Source organism: Eptesicus fuscus, chromosome 6, assembly GCF_027574615.1.
Source record: "Eptesicus fuscus isolate TK198812 chromosome 6, DD_ASM_mEF_20220401, whole genome shotgun sequence".
In the NCBI taxonomy this organism is placed as follows: domain Eukaryota; kingdom Metazoa; phylum Chordata; class Mammalia; order Chiroptera; family Vespertilionidae; genus Eptesicus; species Eptesicus fuscus.
In genome coordinates this window covers 22,720,536-22,729,591 of record NC_072478.1, presented here as the reverse complement: position 1 = coordinate 22,729,591, position 9,056 = coordinate 22,720,536, and positions in this window count along the sequence as shown.

Here is a 9,056-nt window from a genome sequence, read left to right as displayed (position 1 = left end):
CTATTATAAAGGGCAAATACCAATATTAAAATATTTCCTCTAATTAATTCCCTTTTAATGTGCACGAATGTTCACCGGGCCACTAGTATTCCTACACTACCATGTGAGAATGTGCACTGTATATTTAACAATGAAAATAAACTTTAAAATTTTAACAAATAATTTCAAAGTAGCTTGAGAATTGCACTTAACAGAAATCCTATTAGTGTAACTGACTGGTACATATAAACAAGCCTGTTACAAATAAAGTCATATACTTCCCAAAACTCACAGCATTAAAAAAGTTTTATAAACTTGACATATTATCAAACTCATTCTTTGTTAGATTTTTAAATTGCTTTTTTTGATGTGAGAAAGGGAGAGAGAGAGTAGTAGAGAGAAACATCTTCACATGTGCCTGACCAGAGATCAACCCAGCTACCCAGTAATGTGACCTGACAGGTTTTGAATGAATAGGCCCTACACACATAATGTATTCTTTTTTAATTTTTCAATTGCACTTGAAATTCACTGTTATTTTAGATAATAAGTATTTGCCATATATTTGTGCTTACAGTTCACTGTAGAGTCCCATGTGAATTATTTTCATGATTTTTGTGTTGCTTTTGGCTGGGAATTGTGCCATGGAGTTCACATTAAGAAGAAAATATTTTAGTTTGTTTTTCTCACTCTTTACCTCACCAGCCAAGAATATCCTCAAAACTGCCAGCCACTGCATTACTTCCTTTGATGTCGGGTGTAAGCTTTACAGATGTTCACAATTCAACATTAAAGATCCAGCATATGTTGGTTTTTCCTGCAAGCCCATAGGTGTCCACCAGGCAACAAATATAGACTGTCATGGTTGAGACTGTTTTCGGAAGCGTACACACTGTTCTCTAGATTACATTTGCTTGAGGTCTAATTTGACTAGTAATCACCTTGTCCTGTTGATACTACTACTGACTGTGATTCAGATCCCACTGTACCAGCTGCAATGGTGCAGTGCCAAGGAGCCCTGTGACAGTTTGTTCTTGTACCACCCTCTGCAGTGAGGGCCAGTCCTTCCATGTGAGAATCGCCACTTTCTTCATTTCAGGCAGACTCTGGATATGTGCTGTCTCTCAGAGCTGAATTTAATCTCAGTGTTGTCAGTTATCTTGGGTTGTATGTGATTAAAATTATGTGCATTTTTTTCTCTCTAATCAATGCTTCTGTACTTCAAGAAATATGAACTGTTTGCCAAGCACTCTTATGCTAATAGCTATTCTGTTTTATTGTTTCCTGAGGACATCTTTAAGTATCCCATTGTAATTACGTATTTTCAGATCAACATGTAATCTTTTCCACTTAATCATACAATCTGAGTCACAAGTATCATGTGTGTATAAAATCAAACATGTTTGCTCAGGGAAATTAAATTTTTTATACTTATTTGGCACAGACTGCTTTCTTATTCATTCAAAATATTGAAAAGTTCAATCATGTTTTTGTCTGTCCCTTCTAGCCAAATACCAACAAAATCACATCTGTGGTAAAAGAGACATGGAATGGAATGAAGTTGAATAACAATGACCACAAACCCTAAATGGCTGTGGGGTGTGACAGTAACAGCACACTGAGAAGGGTTTGTTGTATTTTGCCTGGTGATAAATCACTTACTTGCCATTCAGGGAAGCCCTTGTTTTCCATTCAAGGAATCCAGACATTTTTCTGCATTGGATTCTGTGAGGAAATGAACTTAATTCTACATAGGGTGGTGATACTAATTTTTATTTAGAAGGCAGGAAAAAAATAAAGTCATACTAACCCTAAATTGTAGGAAACAGAAGTCATATTGGTGAGGAAAGGGGAGTTTTGTTATTTTTATTCTTTGGAAACCTGTTCTCTTTCATCAAGTATACAGACATGAATGCCTCTGCTTCTGTCTTGATTCATCATGGTCAGGGAGTAGCTCTGTGTGATGATGGACATGTGTGACCTTTTCTTATTCACGACATATATCTAGGGCTGGCAGGGAGTGCAACACCTTTAACCAAGTATCTCAAACAACTTTTGCCTTTCTTGTTATCTAAATACTGACATATTTCCTAGAAGGTATGGGATGTGTTTCCAAAAAGTGATATACCTATAATTTCTAATCATTTACTCCATGAATAGTTATCTCCTTTATGAATCAACTGAAGTTCATAAATTTAGGAATATTGTCAAAGTATACAAACCAAGCAAGAAAACAAAGTTAGTCTCTCTTCCAAAGAAGCTGTTGTTAGTGATAGAGTATGACTTTCTTTTACCTTTTTTTTTTCTTTTTGTTACTTTTTATTTTTAAACTAGCGTTCCCGTTGCAGGAAAAATCCTGCAATAGGGTTTCCTGCTGCACTGAGGTTTCCTGCCTTCGCTCCTCCCTTGTTCCCCGGCCCGCCTTCTCCGCCAGCCCGCCCCGCTCTCCTTCCTTCTCCCCCGGCCCCGCCTCCACTCCGCCCTTCTCCCCCCCGACCCCCCGGCTTGCTTGCTTCTCCACAGCTTTGCTCCCTTCAACATCTCTTGGCTTCTTTCTACGCTGTCTTGATATGCAAATTAGCCACCATCTTTGTTGGGGTAATTTGCATACTCATCCTGATTGGTTGGTGGGCGTGGCTTGGGCATAGCAAAGGTGCAGTCAATTTGCATATTTGTCTATTATAAGGTAGGGTGTACTTTTATTGATTTCAGAGCGGAAGGGAGATAGTGAGAGAGATAGAAACATCAATGATGAGGAAGAATCATTGATCGGCTGCCTCCTGCACACCCGCTATTGGGGATCAAGTCTGCAACCCAGCATGTGCCCTTAAACAGAATCAAACCTGGGATCCTTCAATGTGCAGTCCTATGTGCTATCCACTGAGCCAAACCAGCTAGAGCTTTCTTTTTTTTTTTACTTTTTATAAATAATTTATGAAAGAGAGACGCAGAAACAGCACTCTGTTGTTCTACTTATTTCTACAATTCATTGGTTGACTTTTGTGTGTGACATGGGATTTAACCTGCCACCTTGTCATTTTGGAATGATGCTGTAAACAACCGAGGTACCCAGCCAGGGTGAAAGACAACATGGTGATCCACTACATCTCATTCTGGAAAAGGTAAAGATTTGGTCTGGGTGGTATGGCTCAGTGGTTTGAGTGTCAACCTATGAACTAGGAGGTCATGGTTTGATTCCCGGTCAGGACACACGCCTGGCTTGCAGAGTTGATCTTCATCAGAGGGTGTGCAGGAGTCAGCTAATCAATGATTCTCATCATTGAGGTTTCTATTTCTCCTTTTCCCTTCCTCTCTGAAATCAATTAAAAAACATATTTAAATAAAAGAAAAAAGGTAAAGGTTTAGAGGAACCTCTCATAAATCCATATAAACAGCCACCATAATTGTGTTTCTTCGAATTGATGGAATCTTTTCCGTCTTGGTGGTGTAACTGTATTCGTAAAAACTCATAATTGCTCTTTCAAGTATGTGCAAATATTAAAAACAATGTAAAATTACAAAAGTGATCCTAGCTGTTTTGCCTCAGTGGCAAGAACATCGTCCTACGACTGAGGTGCCCTGAGTTCAATTCCAGTCAAGGGCACATTACCCGAGTTGTGGGGTTCCATTCTCAGTAGGCAGCGTGCAGGAGGCAGTTGATCAATTATTCTCTCATCATAGATATTTCTTTATCTCCCTCTCCCTCTCACATCCTCTCTGAAATCTAAAAAATATATCTATAAATAAAATGAAAAAAAGTTTTTTCATGCTTGGAGGATGTTAAACTGTCCTGAACTTGGAGCGCTACATGTACAACACTTCCTTCCCCCACCTTGGGGTTCTTACAAAGAACAGAGAGGTCTGGGGAGGACACACAGGATTGAATTTCAGGAAACACCCTATGGGGCAACTGCTGCTCTCATTCACACAACTGCTGAGATAGTGATAGGGCTCCTAGCCCCCACCTTTAAGTTGACACCAGGGTTCTGCAGTCCTATTCAGGAAATGCTATGATCTGAAATGGGGGAATCTAACTGGTCAGCACAAGTGAGGTCAATTTGGGAATGTCCTAATCTAATCCTGGGAATCAGCATATCTTGAGCCTGTTTCCAGTAGACTCTGCTTGCTCTCTGGGAAATATGTTTAAATGCAACATCAGTCCAACTCTGGAAATTTTCTGTTGCCAACTCAGGTGACTGTGGTGAAACAGTGATAGAACCCAGAGCCCATGTCATGTGGAGCAGGCTCCTCAAACATAGTGATCCCCACTGTTGCGTGACCATCACATTGCACAGGAGTCTCAAACTTACCAACAATGTCAAAAGAAGATGCCCTCCCTGCCTGTCCTAGTTCTAGGAGTCCCTCAGAAGCCAGGCTGTCTCTAAAGTGCCTTCCCTGAGTCCTGAGGGCCATTCCACCTGGGTGTGGTTTCAGAAGGGAAGAGGCTGACCACACCCAGCCCCCTCTCCTCAGAGCTGCCTCCAGAGTGAGTGGAGCCCACCCACCAAGTCTGGTGCCTACTCTTCCAGAACAGGACTCCCCCTGCACAATGTCAGCCACATGGGCTGTGGGAAATTACATCCCAGCCAGGAACACAGCATCCCTGTGGGATCCGCCTCACCTCACTTGGCTCCCACAATGCAGTTCAGCATCACACCTCATAAGGGCCTAAGAATGCCAAGTATTTTGCCTCTTCCCTGAAATGAGCAGGTACAGGAGGTGGCTCCTGGTCCCCTTGCTGGAGCCACACCCCTGTTCTTGCAGGAAGAGTGTGAAATGAGCCCAAACTCCTCCTATGGTCTTGCAACAGCTTCCAGTGTTTTCCTGGGTCCCCAAGGTCTGTGGTTTAAGGTCCCCAGGCTACCACCCATCCCCATCAAGGCACATTCAGTGAGGGGCAGAGATGAAAGGCTGGGTGAGGACAGGCTCAGGGGGGCTGACCCAAAGAGGCCTGTGCACAGGGGAGACTTCAGGGAGGTGGGGGACACCTTGCCCATGAACCTGCAGCTGAGGACTTGGCAGCTGAACCCTTTGTTGTCCTCCCTGAGCTTCCAGTGGGGAAGCAAACTGAGGAAAGGCCATGCTTTGTATCAATTGAGATGATCCTATAGTTTTTGAGGTTTATTTTATTAATGGTATGTTACATTAATTCATTTTCAGATGCAAAACCAACCTTTCTTTCCTGGGTTAAATCTCACTTGTTCAGGGTGTATAAGTGGTGTTATATATTGCTCAGTTCAATTTGTTCGTATTTTGTTAAGGCTTTTGCATCTATATTAAAAAGAGGCCCCTGACCCTATCCAGTTTGGCTCAGTGGGTAGAGTATTGGCCTGTGGACTGAAGGGTCCTGGGTTCGATTCTGGTCAAGGGCACATGCCCGGGTTGTAGACTCGATCCCCAGTGGTGGACATGCAGGAGGAACCTGATCTTTGATGCTATCTCGCCAGATCATCATTGAAATTTCTCTCTGTCTCCCTCTCTCTGAAATCAATTTAAAAAATTCTTTTAAAAGTGGTTTCTCTGTAATCCTAATATATAAAAACCCTGGGTCCATCACATCCACAACAACTGGAGCTTGACCAACCAGAAGTCAGTCCTGCAGTCATCGCTGGATTGTGTGGCAACCCAGCACTGACTGCTACGACTGCAGGCCTGGTGACCCAGCACTGACTGCTGAGGGGGCTGCGAATCAGGCCAGCAGAGAGGCCTGAAGAGAGAAGCAGGGTCTGATCCGTAGCCTCTGTGGCAGCTGTTGATCAGCACTTGCCTCTCTCTTTCTCCCTGGGCGTGGCCAGCAGCTGTGCCTCCATTTCTCTCCAGGCCTCCACCAGGCCTGCTGATCAGCCCTGCCTTTCTGATCAGGCCCTGTTGATAGGCCCAGAGATGCTGACTGGCATCAGAACCAAATCTGGGTGAAGTGTGGAGCCAATGGCTGCCTAGGAGGCGGAGCTTTTGACGCTGACTGGCATAGAAACCAACAAATCAGAACCAAATTGGCTGGCAGGGAAGGGCAGTTGGGGTGGAGATCAGGCCAGCAGGAGAGGGCAGTTGGGGCAACCAGGCCAGCAGGGGAAGGCAGTTGAGGGGGACCAGGCCTGCAGGGGAGGGCAGTTGGGGGCCATCTGACCGGCATGGGAGGGCAGTTAGGGGCAAGGTCAGGCCAGCAGGGGAGGGCAATTGGGGGTGAGATCAGGCCAGCAGGGGAGGGCAGTTAGGGGCAAGATCAGGCTGGCAGGGGAGGGAAGTTGGGGGTGACCAGGCTGGCAGCTGAGGGCAGTTGGGGGCTATCAGGCTGGCAGGGGAGCACGTAGGTGTTAATCAAGCTGGCAGGGGAGCGGTTAGGGGTGATCAGGCTGGCGGGCAGAAGCAGTTAGGGGTAATCAGGTAGACAGGCAGGCAAGCGGTTAGGAGCCAGCAGCCCCGGATTGTGAGAGGAATGTCTGACTGCCAGTTTAGGCCCAATCCCACAGCGATTGAACCTAAACTGGCAGTCGGACATCCCCCGAGGGGTCCCGGATTGGTTAGGGTGCAGGCTGGGCTGAGGGACACCTTCCCCCAGTGCACAAATTTCGAGCACTGGGCCTCTAGTGAATTATAATGTTCTAGTAGCCTAGTGCATGGATTCATGCATATTGTAAGGAACTTAATTAGAAGAAATATTTTAATATCATTATTTACCCTTTCTATATAATATTAGTGTCAAAAATTAAAGAAAATTAGTAAAATGTATATGAAAATAATATATAAATTGATTGATAAATAATAATACCATGATATAACAACGAAGACATGATATTAAAACAAAAAACTTGATATTAAAACATGATATATTGCCAAAACCGGTTTGGCTCGGTGGATAGAGCGTCGGCCTGTGGACTGAAGGGTCCCAGGTTCGATTCCGGTCAAGGGCATGTGCCTTGGTTGCGGGCACATCCCCAGTGGGGTGTGTGCAAGAGGCAGCTGATCGATGTTTCTCTCTCATCGATGTTTCTAGCTCTCTATCCCTCTCTCTTCCTCTCTGTAAAAAATCAATAAAATATATTTTAAAAAAAAAACATGATATAAAAACAGCAAAAACATGATATAAAACAACATTGATAAAAACGACTGATAAATTGATTAAACTTATTCTACTATCTCCCAGTATACCACATTAAGAGTAAAAACACTATCAGAGTGCTTGAGCAATTTCCCATGTGATGAAGTATTTACAATGTTAACGTCACACGCTCTTTGAACTCAAGAGAAAGCAACATATAAATGACCAGGTCTGAAAACAGGTTCAGGTAGGAATATTCTTACTCTGTCTAGAGTTTGTCCTTGTGATTTACAAATAGTCATCGCAAATGCTGGCATCACAGGAAACTGTCTTTGAATTAATTTAAATGGGAGGCTAGTGTCAGATGGGGACAAATCAAGTCTTAGAACCTGAACAACCTCTCTGTATGCAGATCCTGTTAATATTTCAGCTTTAATTTGTCAAGTCACAATCTTTTGATAATAAATCTAGTACCATTACAAAGACCCATTTACTAGTAAGATTTCTCAGTAGCATGATGATTGCACCTACTTTCAATTTTAATTTGTGACACAGCATTCCTGAAGGAGTAATTCTATTAAGAAATTCGATGGGAACATTTTCCTTTTGGCATCATCTGTTGAATTGATGGAATCATCATTCAAACAGGTATGAAAATCTCCATCGAGTATATCCAAAATTTCTTCATTTAATTTATGAACATGCTCATTTTTTAGGACAAAGAACCATACATTTAGATATATTTTTACTATTATCTATAGATATACTATTTCCAAAGGTAGCTTCAATAATAGATCCATTATAAATCATTTCATGGGGATTTCAATAATATCCATTCCTAAATGAAAACTGCAATCAAGTTTGCCATCTCCAAGTTTTACTGACCATTCACTATAAGCAGAATCCTCTGATCTTATATTTGTTTTAAGAGACAACTGTCTGGCCCTAACCAGTTTGGCTCAGTGGATAGAGCGTCAGCTGCAGACTGAAGGGTCCCAGGTTTGATTCTGGTCAAGGGCATGTACCTTGGTTGCAGTCACATCCCCAGTAGGGGATATGCAGGAGGCAGCTGATTGATGTTTCTCTCTCATCGATGTTTCTAACTCTCTCTCCCTCTCCCTTCCTCTCTGTAAAAAAAAATCAATAAAATGTTTTAAAAAAGAGAGAGAGACAACTATCTGAAACATCCCCAGACAATACAGTACTTTAAACTCTAAACTCGTTGACAATGACAGATTGAAACACAGGCATGCAATTGGTGCCTATAGAGCTTTATATGTATAGTGCATGCGTGAGTCAATGTTTATTTTTAAACTAGAGATTCACTACACGAAAATTTGTGCAAGAGTAGGCCTTCCTTTCCCCCAGCTACTGGCACCGGCTTCCCTCTGGCACCCAGGACCCGGGCTTTGCTCCAGCCATGGCTTCATCCAGAAGGGTGTCTGGAATGACGCCTGGAAGGAGGTTCAATCTAATTAGCATATTACCCTTTTATTATTATAGACTGGAGGCCCAGTGCATGAAATTCGTGCACAGGGAGGGGGATCCCCTCAGCCCAGCCTGCACCCTCTCCAATCTGGGACCCCTTGGGGGATGTCCAACTCCCAGTTTAGGGCCAAAACCATCAGTTGGACATCCCTCTCACAATCCTGGACTGCTGGGTCCTAATCACTCACATGCCTGCTTGCTTGGTTGCCCCTAACTGCCCCCCCCCTGCTGGCCTGGTTGCCCCTAACTGCCCCCTGCTGCTGGTCAGGTCACCCCCACCTGCCCCCTGCCAGCCTAGTAACCCCCAACTGCACCCCCCATCACGTGGTTGCCCCTAACTGCACCCCCTACTAGCCTGCTTACCTCTTACAGCCCCCCCCCTGCTAGCCTGGTCACCCCCAACTGGCCCCCTCTGCTGGCCTAATTGCCCCTAACTGCCCCCACCCGCCGGCCTAGTCACCACCAACTGCTCCCCCCCCACCTGGTGGCCTGATCGCCTCCAACTGCCCCCCCTGCTGGCCTGGTTGCCCCTCATAGTCCCCCCACCACC